General features: G+C 40.3%; 4 long non-coding RNA genes across 5 annotated transcripts; all 4 read right to left on the reverse strand.

The window, feature by feature from the left end:
* Nucleotides 1–850: 850 nt before the first annotated feature.
* Nucleotides 851–2504, reverse strand: LOC133119405 (uncharacterized). Its single transcript, XR_009706523.1, has 2 exons — nt 2375–2504; nt 851–1532 (listed from the first exon to the last, which is right to left on the reverse strand). It is a non-coding gene; the product is annotated as an uncharacterized LOC133119405 (long non-coding RNA).
* A 1473-nt stretch (nt 2505–3977) lies between these two features.
* Nucleotides 3978–7013, reverse strand: LOC133119055 (uncharacterized). The gene is made up of 3 exons (XR_009706481.1): nt 6858–7013; nt 6509–6619; nt 3978–4654 (listed from the first exon to the last, which is right to left on the reverse strand). It is a non-coding gene; the product is annotated as an uncharacterized LOC133119055 (long non-coding RNA).
* A 906-nt stretch (nt 7014–7919) lies between these two features.
* On the reverse strand, nt 7920–16982 carry LOC133119180 (uncharacterized). Of its 2 annotated transcripts, none has more exons than XR_009706496.1 (2): nt 16848–16982; nt 7920–8688 (listed from the first exon to the last, which is right to left on the reverse strand). It is a non-coding gene; the product is annotated as an uncharacterized LOC133119180 (long non-coding RNA). The 2 variants fall into 2 exon arrangements; XR_009706495.1 differs by lacking the exon at nt 16848–16982 and adding an exon at nt 8802–9855.
* On the reverse strand, nt 11030–15871 carry LOC133119179 (uncharacterized). The gene is made up of 4 exons (XR_009706494.1): nt 15734–15871; nt 13906–14148; nt 13568–13678; nt 11030–11737 (listed from the first exon to the last, which is right to left on the reverse strand). It is a non-coding gene; the product is annotated as an uncharacterized LOC133119179 (long non-coding RNA).
* Nucleotides 16983–18506: the final 1524 nt, after the last annotated feature.

The raw sequence follows: 18506 nt of genomic DNA on the forward strand, positions 1-18506 counted from the left end.
GCGTCAGAGGCCTATGCCTTCACTTGACTTAAAAAGCAATGATGAGCGTCATCGGTGTGGTCTGGGCTGAGAAAACGGAAGTGTGGTCAACGTGACCTCACTGCTTGTTCCGGATATCAGACATATCCAAAATGTTAAAATCGGGTGTGCGGACAAAATAAACAAATGAAAATGAATTTGCTTCCAGCAATATGTCCAAACATGAAGCACAGATTTTCAGAATTCACTTTTTGTTGGTCACATCAATGGCATTTGGCAGACGCTCTTATCCAGAGCGACGTACAGTTGATTAGACTAAGCAGGAGACAATCCTCCCCTGGAGCAATGCAGGGTTAAGGGCCTTGCTCAAGGGCCCAAAGGCTGTGCGGATCTTATTGTGGATTAGAAAATATTTACAGTCAGAAAAAGATCTTTCACTTCTACTGTGTTTGAGCTTCTGTAACTTTGTTTTAGTAAAATTTTTAGAAATGGACTCTTTGACAATAAAACCCAAAGGGTGACCTTTCAGATGACACCGGGATTATGCCTGTAGTCAAAAGGGTTCAAGAATAGTAGCCATTTAATTTTGGCTATGTAATTTTCAAGGTTGCGTGAAGAAAAGTGGGCGATACTTAAGAGGTTAAACACTAAGAGGAGACACTGCTGTTGTCACCAAGATGCCATACCTGAATTTATTCTGTTCAATATCTTATTGTAAATAATCAATAGCTGCTCATAATAGCTTTTGTAAATAATAGCAAATGTGCAAAAATTATAGCAAAACAGATTTTTGTCATATATGACAGCCATTTAAATAAACCACAACAGGACAGAAATGGGGGGGGGGGGGGGGGGGGGGGGAACAAAAACATTTATTTTACCCATGGTCCTTGACCCACAGAACCAAGTAGATAAACATTTCACTTTGGTGATATTTACCGTGAAATAGTCACAGAATATATATTTGTCCTACCAACCTCAACATTGATTATCTTTACTCAATAGCTTTGAATACATACACATCTTTTATATATCTCATGTTTCCCATGTTACATGAATAGGGGTTCACAGTGATTATTGCATCGCCATTTGGAAATACCCAAAAGCTTAGATATTTTATGTATTTTTTCAAATCAGCTAGAGTTTTAATAATCTTCTTGGCTCATTATCTATTTCTGATATGATGCCCTTGACCAGAACTTCCGTTGAGAATATATATGCTCACATTATTGTGACATGAACTTCATGAACTGAATCATTAATAACAGCTCTCCCAAAGCGACATTGTAGTCCACTTCAGTTCTTGTTCTTCCTCGTGTGTTCGGCCACTCACCACAGTGAGCCTGCGTGAGTCTGGGTCCCTTTTGTAAAAACAGTAGGGATTGGTTGTGTAGTCACCCCGGGTCCATGCTTTTCGATGTCCTTTTCCCTGCCCTCAGAATCCAGGGGTAATGGGGGAAAAAAGGATCATTGATCTGCCCGTGGTAGCAGATCGGATTCGTGTCCTTTCAGTTCGACAGCAACTTATCTCCCTCCTCTTCCTCCTCCTCCTCCTGTGGAAAAAGTGTGTTTCAGTGAAAGTGAAAAGTTTCAGTTCCTGGGGTGATCAATGCAATATACTACATACACTCAGTGAGCACTTTATTAGGTCTTTATTTTACTTTTTTTTTTTTTTTACTTATTGGTCTTCTGCTGCTGTAGCCTTTCCACTGAAGAGTTTTGATGTGCTGTGTGTTCAGAGATGCTCTTCTGAATATCATTGTTGTAATGCATGGTTATTTGCGTGACTGACACCTTCCTGTCAGCTTTGACCAGTCTGGCCCTTCTCATCTGACCTCTGTCATTAACAGAACTGCTGCTCACTGGATGTTTTTTTGTTTTTTTGCACCATTCTCTGCAAATTCTAGAGACAGAGCATTCTCAGGATTTCAACATAATTAAAAAGGCAGCTGAAAAACTACAATTCCCAGCCCCCAGGAACATAACACTACCTCTAATACTGAAAGACTACAATTCCCAGCCCCCAGGGACATAACGCTACCTCTAATACTGAAAAAATAAAAAATAAAGAATGGTGAAGCAATATTTTGAAATTAGTTTGAGAATTGAATTTTCTTTTACGACCACTTGCATTTAACCACTTGCATTTTTAACATCTTTTATTTAAACACTTTGTGTACACTTTGTGTATCTATTTTTAATGGTTGTACATAACCACAGAACATGTACTTTTCAAATAATTAAGGACCCAGAGCAAATCATTGTTATCATTAACATTGTACATTTGTGGCATTATTATTATCTGTGTTTGGGCAATTTAAGTAGATATTGTATTTGCCATTATCTAGACGATTTACAGTGCAATAGACATCTTGTAATAATTGTTTGCACTTACCATTGTGTTCCTCGGCAAGGAAAAAAGGACAGAGCAACAGGTGCTGGTGTATTTTATACCTTCAGAGATCTGTGATGTCATTCTTACCCTCCTTCTGTGGAGGAAGAACTTGCACTCAGGGAACTGAACATTCAGCATTCCTATCCACACTTTCATTTCTCCTTTGCACAAAGTAGTTTCGTTACTGCAGGCTGCAGCAATGGTGCCAAGAGACTTTCCGATTCCAGGCCTGTGGAAACTTCCTTCCGGGTGAGTTTTGTTTCTCCTTCACAGTGCTGCTTGGCTTTTCTGACTTTCTTTTATTGCAGAATAAAGGTGATGAAACACTTGATGGCCTGTGGTAAAGTCAGCTAATTTTACCATCTTTGAGGTCTCTGCTCTCGAAGCAGGGTGTCTTCGTAAGGTTGACTTCACCCCAGAAGTTCTGTTGCCCACACAAATTTGTACTTAACCTCACTTTGCACTTTATGCTCTTCATTTTATTTTATTTTTTCTTCTACTGGTGTAGCCTATCCACTTACAGGTTTGATGCCTTGTGTTTTCAGAGATGCTCTTCTGCATACCACTGCTGTGATGTGTGCTTATTTGCATTACTGTCACCTTCCTGTCAGCTGTGACCAGTCTCGCCCTTCTCCACTGACATTAACAAGGCAATGTGTTTATTAGATTGACAGATATTCTGATCATTGGAGTAAAAAAAAACAAAAACTGCCATTTTAATGTGATGTTACCTTGTGATATTTCACTGAGCACAAATCTTACTGTAAAAAATACATGTGAAAAAAACCTGGCTATGATGCTAATATCTCCCTCTGCTGGTAACCAAGAAAATACAAGGACAGAAATTTCAGCGTTACTATTCTGTCAAGCTGTTATGATACTTGATTTCCGTTCCGGGGGGAACAGGAGGACTCTGGGAAATTTCACCATGAAAAACAGAACTTCCTCTGCTCATTTTTGAAAATGAAAACGTGACGCCATGGTTCCGGACTCCAGGTGCACAAAATGTATTTGCTTGATTTTTTGCAGCTGCTCGTGTTTAACTTAAGAGTTTCCTCGCGAATGTTTCAGTATTGTGGCAGTGTAGCTCCAGACAACAGGATAAAGGCAAGCGGAGAGTGTGTGCATCTATTTAGTGTTTTTGTCCCCAACTTTTGGGTTTTCTGAAAAATTCGAAATGCTTGCTTTCCTTCACAAAATGGCCGTTACATATTCCAGAATATGCCCTGCTGACACCATCCTTCACTGCCTCCATACGCAGTCACTCATAATCAGACGGACACCGTTAGGGCCTGATTTACAGAGACCTGTAGCACATGCTAAACCCTTTAGCTCATGGTAAATCAGTCAGTCAAACGTGGCCAGTGATTGGTCATGGTGTTTGTCTTGCACCAATCACGGTTTGTGTTGTTAGTTTTGCATATGCTCATGTGCGGTATGTCCAGAGTGATTGTGGTGGTCCCACTGGCTAACCCCCGCCCCAGGTGAAACCATAGCAACGTCAGGATTCGGTCACAGTTTCTGAGTCTCAACCACACCTTAGTTATGTCCAGCCTTAGCCTTAGGCCCAATACATACACAAGGAAGTACACATCAACAGCAGTGTATTTCATCTGCACTTTTATTACATTCGAGAATACATCTGCCAAACCTGGCAGAACGCATAATGAATGGTAAGCCATGAATACATTTTCTCTCTCTCTTCAGTGCAGACATAGTATACTTGACAAGGATAGTTTCAACAGGTTCCCTTGTCACACCTAACCAAGCAACGCAGACTAAGAAACTATCCCCTTACCAGGGGATAGTTTCGTCGAATTTCATAGAGTAGAGTTTCATAGCGTTTCATAGTTTCATAGTTTTGTAGAGTTTCATAGAATTTCGCGTCCGTGCTGCAGTGCTGTGTGCTTCAAGGTCAGTGAATGTTCTTCTTCACCGACGCTGCGCCCTGGCGTCGCTTCGCCCTGACTGGGGGGGGCACTGACGACCCCGCCCGCGATTCGTGGGCAGGCGCGATGACATCACTATCCCTACTGCCGAGGTAGCAACCGTGACATCGCTGTGCTCATTCCATGGGTAGGGGAAACAACGTCGAAATTAAACATTTTGACGTCGTCGCCCCTCTCCCTGGAGCGGGCCTGTGATGTTACTGTAACTGCTCTCGAGGTGGGGGGCGGTGATGTCATCGTGTTCGCTCACGAGCACAGGAAGGGTGTCAGACCACCCCTCAGTTTGGGTTAGAGACTCCAGTCGTTACCCTTGGCAGTAACTGTTTTCCTCCTGAAAATGTCAATCAGTCAAAATGTCAGTCAGTTACAATGCAGGCATTCATAAATCTCGCATACAGTTACAAGGTGCCAATTTATGTCCCATTAGTACTCATTTAAAGGTACAATAGGTAATTTCGGACTCCTAACGGTCAAGAGAGGAATTGCAACAACACTGTTTATGCCTCCCACAGTCTATTAATATAACGCGTAAAATAAATCGTTATTATACTGTTCAGTGTTCTCGTGCACTGTTTTGGAAAGCTGACGGTGACAAACGCAACAGAGCCTGCCGTCTTTTTGTACGAAAATGTTCGTCGAACAGGTAACAGATCTTGACTTTGGTGTGCTGCACAACACTATTTATAGTTTTCACTGAAGCTAACCAACTATATTGTGAGCAAGTTATTTGGATGCGTATCTAGCTGGCTATATAACTAAGATATGATGGTCTACCACAAATGATGCAACTGCAATTTACAGTTCGAGAAATACAGGTTTACGGATGATTGAACATGTAAAGAGACAAGTCATGTTCGTATTGCCTATATTTTATCGTAAGTGGATATTTGTAAATACTTCAAGCTAACTATTGCTAATTTGCTTGTTGCTACTGATGACAAACTGGTATTGTTTTATAGCTAGATATGTAGTCTTCACTTGGATAATAATAAGCAATAGTACAGAGAGTTTCAGTGATTGCTTGTCTGGAGTTATCAGCTTTGCAAATGAACTGGGTGGTAACTGACAGTCAATAGCAACGTATAGCCGCCCCACACTGGAAACACAGCAACAATAGCTGGGAACATGATTTCACAGAAAATACTGTAGAATATTAAAGATATGGGTCTATAGAGTAAATGTATAACCACTTTCATTTGGTAACAATTTATAGTTTTTCACTTATGGGCTATGCAAATGAGCTGCTCGTGAATTGACAGTTAATGGCATTGCATGCCCTTACCACACTGTAAATACAGCAACAATTGCTGGGAACATGATTTTAGATAATAAATGTATCATTTTATAGATATTATACATAGATTTAATGTCTGCCCCTTCAAATTGGGCAGAACATTTTCAAACTGTAAGCAGGTATGAAAATGAGCCGTTATTGAACCGACAGTGTCAAGCAATTTATGCTTGGCCTACATTATAGTAACTACTCAAATAGCAAGCTAGTTGCTCGCTGACTTTTCTAAGTTGTATCAGCAATGAATTTAAACAATGGTAATTATTTGAGGAAGCGCAGAAAACGCGGTAACTATGTTCTCATTATTTAACGTTACTCAGCTTATTTTGACGGAAAACCACAGGAAGTTGAGACCGGAACTTCTGTACAGGAAGTCTAATTGTTGCTAGCTTCACGGAGCTGAAATTTGGGCAGTGACACGAACAATCAGAATAATCACCCAGAATGCCATTGGCTGTGGCAGTTGGAACCATTTTTCAACCAATGAGCTTTAATTGCTGTACAGTTGTACAATGTTTTGATACATTTGACGGCACCACAAATGCACACTTTGAAACCCGAATTTAAGCACTATAAACACAGGTAGAGGGTGAGTCAACATGTTAGTGAGCCTTTCTCAATAATAAGGGATTTACAATCGTCTTGTAACAATGTTTTGACACAAAAATCTTACATATTGTACCTTTAAACCAAGGTACACACTAATCAGGCTTCTAGTATTTAAATATAATATTTTAAATGGGATTTCACAGTTATGACATAGCACTTTAAAATACATCGTCTCACACCCTGAGAATATTGTAGTGCACAACGTGTACTAGTTTCAGCAATATCTAGTTTCTCTGGCACATACACAACATATCGTAGTATGCACTTAAACAGAGGTAAACTTACAAGTGTACCGTTGGTTTTCACGGGGAAAACCTGGCAGATGACTTCGCCATACTTGAGTTTGAGGGTGGGGGCGGGAGTGGTCTCCCCCACCTCTTACACTTTGGTGGTACCCTGTAAAATAAGAGACCAAAAAGTATTTCTATTCATAGCCAGCATACAAATCTGTGAAAATGCACCTCAGGCTTAGTGAGATTCTACATTCATTGTGTTTCTTTCTTTCAATCTGCGACCATTTTAACTTTAACTTTAACTTAAACTTTGTCTTTATCTATGTTTTTCTACACTGACATGAAATGAAATTAAATGAAATGCAATGCAATCAAGAAAACTGCTCGCGATAAAGACTCACCACTCAGTGAACCTGACTCCGCAGGAAAAGGAAGAGCGTCCTGCCGCGTCCTCGTTATATACCCGAGTTGTGCATGAGAGACCGCTGGTTTCGCCACCTCACGTGATTCCGACGTTGTTCGGCAACGCGCCCGATCTCTTCGCCATAACAATGGCATCGCAAAAGAGCCAATCGGGTTTCTGCTGTTCGTCATGTGATCGGCCTCACCTCTGCCGTCTGTTTCGTCTGAGCAAACATTTGGCACTGATGGTTGATAGACTTGATTAGCAGGGGGATATTGTTTTAATTGTTCATTCTTTCGCAGGATGAAAATTTCACCTCTGGCATTAAAATAACAACTTCCTTCTCAAGCTTTAGGGTTTTATGGACATAGAATAAAGTCACTTGTGATCCAGCGAGTTCGGGGAATTTCTTTCTGTTGTAAGGACAGAGGGCGTGGTGGTTTCATTCTGCTCCACGCCCTGAATGGCATTCCCCAGATTAACATGAGGAGGTGGAAAAACCCTGTTTCTCTGGTTTAGGATCCTCACTGTGATCACTCTCCCGTGTACCATCTCCAACATCCCCACGTGGATCAATTAACAGTCCACACGCATACACGTACACAAACAAACACACACATATACACACACACACACACGTACACACACACACATACACACATACACACACACACACACACACATACACACATACATACACACACACACACACACACACACACACACACACACACACACATACACACACACACCAAGGTAATGTCAGTGTCCTTTTCACAGCAAAGGGTCCAGTGAAACAAATGCATAATACAAAGTTTCTAGTTTCTAATTCTAAAAAGCCACAATAATTTGTATCCACTCAAAAACAGAAAATATTTTCAGATTATATTCAGTTAATATCTTTCACTTCTACTGTGTTTGAGCTTCTGTGACTTTGTTTTCGTAATATTTTGAGAAATTGACTCTTTGACAATAAACCCTAAAGGGTGACCTTTCAGATGACGCCTGAAAGGGATTATGCCTGGAGTCAAAAGGGTTTTATACCACAACAGGACAGAAATGGGGGAAGAAAAAAAACATTTATTTTACGTGAGGGTCTTGACCCACAGAACCAAGTAGAGAAACATTTCACTTTGGTGATATTTACCGTGAAGTAGTCACAGAATATATATTTGTCCTACCAACCTCAACGTTGATTATCTTCACTCAATAGTTTCAAATACATACACATCTTTTATATATCTCATGTTTCCCATGTTACATGAATAGGGGTTCACAGTGATTGTTGCATCACCATTTGGAAATACCCAAAAGCTTAGATATTTTATGTATTTTTTCAAATCAGCTAGAGTTTTAATAAACTTCTTGGCTCATTATCTATTTCTGATATGATGCCTTTGATCAGAACTTTCAGAACTATCTGTTGAGAATATATATGCTCACCTGCTTATGACACATACTTCATGAACTGAATTCATAACAGCTCTCCCAAAGTGACATTGTAGTCCATTTCAGTTCTTGTTCTTCCTTGTGTATTCGGCCCTGAATCTATCACCAGCTGTTCTGCTGGATCAGCTGCAGGTCACCACAAAGGTGTCTGGGTCCCTTTTGTACCCCATTTTGTCACGATGAAGGATATTTGTTTCCTTTTTGAACAGGACAGAAGGGATTGGTTGTGTAGTCACCCCGGGTCTATGCTTTTCGATGTCCTTTTCCCTGCCCTCAAAATTCAGGGGTCATTGGGAAAAAGGATCATTGATCTGCCCCTGGTAGCAGATCGGATTTGTGTTCTTTCAGTTCGACAGCAACTTATCTCCCTCCTCCTCCTCCTGTGGAAAAAGTGTGTTTCAGTGAAAGTGAAAAGTTTCAGTTCCTGGGGATGTGTGATCAATGCAATATACTACATACACTCAGTGAGCACTTTATTAGGTATTTATTTTACTTTTTTTAAAATACTTATTGGTCTTCTGCTGCTGTAGCCTTTCCACTTAAGAGTTTTGAGGTGTTGTGTGTTCAGAGATGCTCTTCTGCATATCATTGTTGTAATGCATGGTTATTTGCGTGACTGACACCTTCCTGTCAGCTTTGACCTGTCTGGCCCTTCTCATCTGTCATTAACAGAACTGCTGCTCACTGGATGTTTTTTGCACCATTCTCTGCAAATTCTAGAGACAGAGCATTCTCAGGATTTCAACATAATTAAAAAGGCAGCTGAAAAACTCCCAGCCCCCAGGGACATAACGCTACCTCTAATACTGAAAGACTACAATTCCCAGCCCCCAGGGACATAATGCTACCTCTAATACTGAAAGACTACAATTCCCAGCCCCCAGGGACATAACGCTACCTCTAATACTGAAAGACTACAATTCCCAGCCCCCAGGGACATAACGCTACCTCTAATACTGAAAAAATAAAAAATAAGGAATGGTGAAGCAATATTTTGAAATTAGTTTGAGAATTGAATTTTCTTTTATGACCACTTGCATTACTAACATCTTTTATTTAAACACTTTGTGTACTCAAAATCTATTTTTAATAGTTCTACATAAACACAGAACATGTACTTTTCAAATAATTAAGGACCCAGAGCAAATCATTATGATCATTAACATTGTACATTTGTGGCATTATTATTATCTGTGTTTTGGCAATTTAAGGAGATATTGTATTTGCCATTATCTAGAAGGTGTATTTTGTACCCTCAGAGATCTGTGATGTCAGTCCTACCCTCCTTCTGTGGAGGAAGAACCTGCACTCAGGGAACTGAACATTCAGCATTCCTCTCCAGTTTAATTTCTCCTTTGCATGAAGTAGTTTAGTTACTGCAGGCTGCAGCAATGGTGCCACGAGTCTTTCCGATTCCAGGCCTGTGGAGTTTTGTTTCTCCTTCACAGTGCTGGTTGGCTTTTCTGACTTTCTTTTATTGCAGAATAAAGGTGATGAAACACTTGATGGCCTGTGGTAAAGTCAGCTAATTTGACCATCTTTGAGGTCTCTGCTCTCGAAGCAGGGTGTCTTCGTAAGGTTGACTTCACCCCAGAAGTTCTGTTGCCCACACAAATTTGTTCTTAACCTCACTTTGCACTTTATGCTCTTTATTTATTGAAAACGTGACGCCATGGTTCCGGACTCCAGGTGCACAAAATGTATTTGCTTGATTTTTGCAGCTGCTCGTGTTTAACTTAAAAGTTTCCTCGCAAATGTTTCAGTATTGTGGCAGTGTAGCTCCAGACAACAGGATAAAGGCAAGCGGAAAGTGTGTGCATCTATTTAGTGTTTTTGTCCCCAACTTTTGGATTTCTCCAAAATTCGAAATGCTTGCTTTCCTTCACAAAATGGCCGTGTTACATATTCCAGAATATGCCCTGCTGACACCATCCTTCACTGCCTCCATACGCAGTCACTCATAATCGGACGGACACCGTTAGGGCCTGATTTACAGAGACCTGTAACACATGCTAAACCCTTTAGCTCATGGTAAACCAGTCAGTCAAACGTGGCCAGTGATTGGTCATGGTGTTTGTCTTGCACCAATAACGGTTTGTGTTGTTAGTTTTGCATATGCTGATGTGCGGTTTGTCCAGAGTGATTGTGGCGGTCCCACTGGCTAACCCCCGCCCCAGGTGAAACCATAGCAACGTCAGGATTCGGTCACAGTTTCTGAGTCTCAACCACACCCTAGTTATGTCCAGCCTGCCCCTAGTGTGTCAATGTGTGAAACAAAAACAGGGACATCCAGTTGGACAAGAACAGATTTTTAGGTTGTTCATTTTCGGTTTGGGAAGCTTTCGTGATAATTAACAGCTAAACTTGTCTATTCTGTTTGTATATTAAACTGAATATGATTTTTTTTTTAAATGTCCACTACTGTACTGGTCTTTTTAAAGTTAAAAAGTAATTTAAAATTGTGGGTTGAATGTTAAATTATTTTCACAAATAAACATTTTTCTCTTGAAGATAACATTTTGCAAAACATGGCCCAACCTTTCATATTTAACTCATTTAAATTTCCTGTCAAGTGTCCATTTCTGTAGCAGCCTTGATTGGATTATAAAAATACAGCCTCTGCCCCAGTACAGATCTTTTTCATAGGTTTTACACCATCTGTAAATGAGTTACCCAAGCTTAGGCCCAATACATACACAAGGAAGTACACATCAACAGCAGTGTATTTCATCTGCACTTTTATTACATTCGAGAATACATCTGCCAAACCTGGCAGAACGCATAATGAATGGTAAGCCATGATTACATTTTCTCTCTCTCTTTGGTGCAGATATAGTGTACTTGACAAGGATAATTTCTACAGGTTCCCTTGTCACACCTAACCAAGCAACGCAGACTAAGAAACTATCCCCTTACCTTCTGGTAAGGGGATAGTTTCATCGAGTTTCATCGAGTTTCGTCGAGTTTCGTCGAGTTTCATAGTAGTTTCGTAGAGTTTCGTAGAGTTTCGTTGAATTTCGTTGAATTTCGTGTCCGTGCTGCAGTGCCGTGTGCTTCAAGGTTAGTGAATCCGTGGAAGTTTTTCTTCACTGATTCTGCGCCCTGGCGTCGCTTCGCCCTGACTGGGGGGGGCACTGACGACCCCGCCCGCGATTCGTGGGCAGGCGCGATGACATCACCATCCCTACTGCCGAGGTAGCAACAGTGATATCGCTGTGCTCGTTCCACGGGTAGGGGAAACGACGTCGAAATTAAACATTTTGACGTTGTTGCCCCTCTCCCTGGAGCGGGCCTGTGATGTCACTAACTGCTCTCGAGGTGGGGGCGGTGATGTCATCGTGTTCGCTCTCGATCACGGAAAGGGTGTCAGACCGCCCCTCAGTTTGGGGTGGAGACTCCAGTCGTTACCCTTGGGAGCAACTATTCCTCCTGAAAATGTCAATCAGTCAAAATGTCAGTCAGTTACAATGCAGGCATTCATAAATCTTGCATACAGTTAAAAGGTGCCAATTTATGTCCCATTAGTACTCATTTAAAGGTACAATAGGTAATTTCGGACTCCTAACGGTCAAGAGAGGAATTGCAACAACAGACAACCTAAAACAACAACACTGTTTATGCTTCCCACAGTCTGAATATAACGCGTAAAAGAAATCGTTATTATACTGTTCAGTGTTCTCGTGCACTGTTTTGGAAAGCTGACGGTGACCAGCACAACAGAGCCTGCCGTCTTTTTGTAGTGTTTTAGTACGAAAATGTTCGTCGAACAGGTGACTTTGAGATCTTGATTTTTGGTGTGCTGCACAACACTATTTATAGTTTTCACTTTAGCTAAGCAACTATATTGTGAGCAAGTTATTTGGATGCGTATCTAGCTGGCGATATAACTGAGATATGATAGTCTACCACAAATGATGGAACTGCAATTTACAGTTTGAGAGAAATACAGGTTTACGGATGATTGAACATGTAAAGAGACAAGTCATGTTCGTATTGCCTATATTTTATCGTAAGTGGATATTTGTAAATACTTCAAGCTAACTATAGCAAATTTGCTTGTTGCTACTGATGACAAACTGGTATTGTTTTATAGCTAGATATGTAGTCTAAACTTCGATAATAAGCAATAGTACAGAGAGTTTCAGTGATTGCTTGTCTGGAGTTATCAGCTATGCAAATGAACTGGGTGGTAACTGACAGTCAATAGCAACGTATGGCCGCCCCACACTGGAAACACAGGAACAATAGCTGGGAACATGATTTCACAGAAAATACTGTAGAATATTAAAGATATGGGTCTACAGAGTAAATGTATAACCCCTTTCATTTGGTAACAATTTATAGTTTTTCAGTTTTGGGCTATGCAAATGAGCTGCTCGTGAATTGACAGTTAATGGCATTGCATGCCCTTACCACACTGTAAATACAGCAACAATTGCTGGGAACATGATTTTAGATAATAAATGTATCATTTTATATATATTATACATAGATTTAATGTCTGCCCCTTCATATTTGGCAAATACATTTTCAAACTGTAAGCAGGTATGAAAATGAGCCGTTATTGAACCGACAGTGTCAAGCAATTTATGCTTGGCCTACATTATAGTAACTAGTCAAATAGCAAGCTAGTTGCTCGCTGACTTTTCTAAGTTGCATCAGCAATGAATTTAAACAATGGTAATTATTTGAGGAAGCGCAGAAAACGCAGTAACTATGTAACTTCTGTACAGGAAGTCTAAATGTTGCTAGCTTCACGGAGCTGAAATTTGGGCAGTGACACGAACAATCAGAATAATCACCCAGAATGCCATTGGCTGTGGCAGTTGGAACCATTTTTCAACCAATGAGCTTTAATTGCTGTACAGCTGTACAATGTTTTGATACATTTGACGGCACTACAAATGCACACTTTGAAACCCGAATTTAAGCACTATAAACACAGGTAGAGGGTGAGTCAACATGTTAGTGAGCCTTTTTCAATAATAGGAAGGGATTTACAATCGTCTTGTAACAATGTTTTAACACAAAAATTTTACCTATTGTATCTTTAAACCAAGGTGCACACTAATCAGGCTTCCAGTATTGAAATATAATATTTAAATGGGATTTCACAGTTATGACATAGCACTTTAAAATACATCGTCTCACACCCTGAGAATATTCTAGTGCACAACGTGTACTAGTTTCAGCAATATCTAGTTTCTCTGGCACATACACAACATATCGTAGTATGCACTTAAACAGAGGTAAACTTACAAGTGTACTGTTGGTTTTCACGGGGAAAACCTGGCAGATGACTTCGCCATACTTGAGTTTGAGGGTGGGGGCGGGAGTGGTCTCCCCCACCTCTTACACTTCGGTGGTACCCTGTAAAATAAGAGACCAAAAATTATTTATATTCATAGCCAGCATACAAATCTGTGAAAATGCACCTCAGGTTTAGTGAGATTCTACATTCATTGTGTTTCTTTCTTTCAATCTGCGACCATTTTAACTTTAACTTAAACTTTGTCTTTATCTATGTTTATCTACACTGACATGAAATGAAATGAAATGCAATGCAATCAAGAAAACTGCTCGCGATAAAGACTCACCACTCAGTGAACCTGACTCCGCAGGAAAAGGAAGAGCGTCCTGCCGCGTCCTCGTTATATACCCGAGTTGTGCATGAGAGACCGCTGGTTTCGCCACCTCACGTGATTCCGACGTTGTTCGGCAACGCGCCCGATCTCTTCGCCATAACAATGGCATCGCAAAAGAGCCAATCGGGTTTCTGCTGTTCGTCATGTGATCGGCCTCGCCTCTGCCGTCTGTTTCGTCTGAGCAAACATTTGGCACTGATGGTTGATAGACTTGATTAGCAGGGGGATATTGTTTTAATTGTTCATTCTTTAGCAGGATAAAAATGTCACCTCTGGCATTAAAATATCTACTTCCTTGTGAAGTTTTATGGTTTTTATGGACATACAATAAAGTCACTTATGACTCAGCGAGTTCGGGGAATTTCTTTCTGTTGTAAGGACAGAGGGCGTGGTGGTTTCATTCTGCTCCACGTCCTGAATGGTATTCCCCAGATTAACATAAGAAGGTGGAAAAACCCTGTTTCTCTGGTTTAGGATCCTCACTGTGATCACTCTCACATGTACCATCTCCAACATCCCCACGTAGATCAATTAACAGTACACACGCATACACGTACACAAACACACGTACACACATACACACATACACACACACACACACACACACATACACACGCACAAACACACATACACACACACACACACACACACACACATACATACACACACACACACACACACACATACACACATACACACACATACACATACACATACATATACACATACACATACACACATCAAGGTAATGTCAGTGTCCTTTTCACGGCAAAAGGTCCAGTGAAACAAATGCATAATACAAAGTTTCTAGTTTCTAATTCTAAAAAGCCACAATAATTTGTATCCACTCAAAAACAGAAAATATTTTCAGTCAGAAAAAGATCTTTCACTTCTACTGTGTTTGAGCTTCTGTAACTTTGTTTTAGTAATATTTTGAGAAATTGACTTTTTGACAATAAACCCCAAAGGGTGACCTTTCAGGTGACACCGGGATTATGCCTGTAGTCAAAAGGGTTCAAGAATAGTAGCCATTTAATTTTGGATATGTAATTTTCATGGTTGTGTGAAGAAAAGTGGGCGATACTTAAGAGGTTAAACAATAAGAGGAGACACTGCTGTTGTCACCAAGATGCCATACCTGAATTTATTCTGTTCAGTATCTTATTGTAAATAATCAATAGCTGCTTATAGTAGCTTTTGTAAATAATAGCAAATGTGCAAAAATAATAGCAAAACAGATTTTTGTCATATATGACAGCCATTAACCACAACAGGACAGAAAAGGGGGGAAAAAAAAAAAACAACATTTATTTTACCCATGGGTCTTGACCCACAGAACCAAGTAGAGAAACATTTCACTTTGGTGATATTTACCGTGAAGTAGTCACGGAATATATATTTTTCCTACCAACCTCAACGTTGATTATCTTTACTCAATAGCTTAGAATACATACACATCTTTTATACATCTCATGTTTCCCATGTTACATTAACATGTCAGCACATTATTACACAGAAAAGGGGTGCGCAAACATTGTCTTGGCAAACATTTTTAGCCCTCCGTAGAGTCTGTGTTCAACAACGCCATTGCTTTAAATTCCCTGCAGTGATTGTTGCATCACCATTTGGAAATACCCAAAAGCTTATGTATTTTATGTATTTTATGTATTTTTTCAAATCAGCTAGAGTTTTAATAATCTTCTTGGCTGATTATCTATTTCTGATATGATGCCTTTGACCAGAACTTTCAGAACTATCTGTTGAGAATATATATGCTCACCTGCTTATGACATACTTCATGAACTGAATTCATAACAGCTCTCCCAAAGTGACATTGTAGTCCACTTCAGTTCTTGTTCTTCCTCGTGTGTTCGGCCCTGAATCTATCACCAGCTGTTTTGCTGGATCAGCTGCAGGTCACCACAAAGGTGTCTGGGTCCCTTTTGTATCCCATTTTGTCACGATGAAGGATATTTGTTTCCTTTTCGAACAGGACAGAAGGGATTGGTTGTGTAGTCACCCCGGGTCCATGCTTTTCGATGTCCTTTTCCCTGCCCTCAAAATTCAGGGGTCATTGGGAAAAAGGATCATTGATCTGCCCCTGGGAGCAGATCGAATTAGTGTCCTTTCAGTTCGACAGCAACTCCTCCTCGTCCTCCACCTGTGGAAAAAGTGTGTTTCAGTTCCTGGGGATGTGTGATCAATGCAATATACTACATGCACTCAGTGAGCACTTTATTAGGTATTTATTTTACTTTTTTTTAACTTATTGGTCTTCTGCTGCTGTAGCCTTTAGAGTTTTGATGTGTTGTGTGTTCAGAGATGCTCTTCTGCATATCATTGTTGTAATGCATGGTTATTTGCGTGACTGACACCTTCCTGTCAGCTTTGACAAGTCTGGCCCTTCTCATCTGTCATTAACAGAACTGCTGCTCATTGGATGTTTTTTGCACCATTCTCTGCAAATTCTAGAGACAGAGCATTCTCAGGATTTCAACATAATTAAAAAGGCAGCTGGAAAACTACAATTCCCAGCCCCCAGGGACATAACGCTACCGCTAATCCTGAAAAAATAAGAAATAAAGAATGGTGAAGCAATATTTTGAAATTAGTTTGAGAATTGAATTTTCTTGCATTTAACCACTTGCATTATTAACATCTTTTATTTAAACACTTTGTGTACTCAAAATCTATTTTGAATAGTTCTACATAAACACAGAACACGTACTTTTCAAATAATTAAGGTCCCAGAGCAAATCATTGTGATCATTAGCATTGTACATTTGTGGCATTATTATTATCTGTGTTTTGGCAATTTAAATAGATATTGTATTTGCCATTATCTAGAAAATTGACAATGCTATAGACATCTTGTAAAAATTGTTTGTCCTTACCATTGTGTTCCTCTGCAAGGAAAAAAGGACAAAGCAACAGGTGCTGGTGTATTTTATACCCTCGGAGATCTGTGATGTCAGTCCTACCCTCCTAAAGGTTTCTGTGGAGGAAGAAGCATTCCTCTTCACAGTTTCATTTCTCGGTAGTTTAGTTTCTGCAGCAATGGTGCAACTAGACTTCCCGATTCCAGGCCTGTGGAAACTTCCTCCCGTGTTGTTTCTCCTTCACAGTGCTGGTTGGCTTTTCTGACTTTCTTTTATTGCAGAATAAAGGTGATGAAACACTTGATGGCCTGTGGTAAAGTCAGCTAATTTGACCATCTTTGAGGTCTCTGCTCTCAAAGCAGGTTGACTTCACCCCAGAAGTTCTGTTGCCCACATACATTTGCACTTAACCTCAATCTGCACTTTATTACTTTTTTTTCCCCTTCTTCTGCTGCTGTAGCCTATCCACTCACAGGTTTGATGCCTTGTGTGTTCAGAGATGCTCTTCTGCATACCACTGCTGTAATGTGTACTTATTTGTGTTACTGTCACCTTCCTGTCAGTTTTGACCAGTGTCGCCCTTCTCCACTGACTTCTCTCATTAACAAGGCATTGTGTTTATTAGATTGACAGATATTCTGATCATTGGAGTAAAAAAACTGCCATTTTAATGTGATATTACCATGTAATATTTCACTGAGCACAAATCTTACTGTAAAAAATACATGTTAAAAAAACCTGGCTATGATGCAAATATCTCCCTCTGCTGGTAACCAAGAAAATACAAGGACAGAAATCTCAGTGTTACTATTCTGTCAAGCTGTTATGCTACTTGATTTGGACAAAAAAAGAAAAAGAAATGTCAAAAAAAAGGGAATGGAACACGTGCACACAGAAACTCTCACTAATTCAGAGAAAGGAGAAACCCGAAATGACACCTTTAACAAGTAAATGTGCGTTATTTAAATCATGATCCTGGAGGGCTGAGAGCAGCTGGTGTCACACCCTCCCTTCACCTGGGAGTCAGGTGTGAAGGCGGTCTGTGCAAGCTGTGGCTGGATTTGGACTCCAGAGCCAGATTTGACAATCCCTGCCTTAGGGGCTTAAACCTGCCCTTTAAATTCCCAACCCGAATAGAAAAATGTCTCCATTGCATCAGAGGCCTATGCCTTAACTTGACTTAAAAAGCAATGAGCCTCATCGGCGTGGTCTGAGAAAACGGTGTGGTCAACGTGACCTCACTGCTGGTTCAGGATATCAGACGTATCCAAAATGTCAAAATCGGGCGTGTGGACAAAATAAACAAATGAAAATGAATTTGCTTCCCGCAGTATGTCCAAACATTAAGCACAGATTTTCAGAATTCACTTTTTGTTGGTTATATCAATGGCAGTTGGCAGACGCTCTTATCCAGAGCGACGTACAGTTGATTAGACTAAGCAGGAGACAATCCTCCCCTGGAGCAATGCAGGGTTAAGGACCTTGCTCAAGGGCCCAATGGCTGTGCGGATCTTATTGTGGCCACATTGGTGAGGATCGAACCACGCATATAACCATGCATATAAATTAGAAAAAAATGATTTTATGAATTTTTTTTGTTTTTTCGTTCTTATCCACCAGAACACTGGTTCTACTTTTTATGGACCAGAATATAAAGAACTAGGACTTTATATA

The sequence above is a fragment of the Conger conger genome, chromosome 19 (assembly GCF_963514075.1).
Source record: "Conger conger chromosome 19, fConCon1.1, whole genome shotgun sequence".
Taxonomy (NCBI): domain Eukaryota; kingdom Metazoa; phylum Chordata; class Actinopteri; order Anguilliformes; family Congridae; genus Conger; species Conger conger.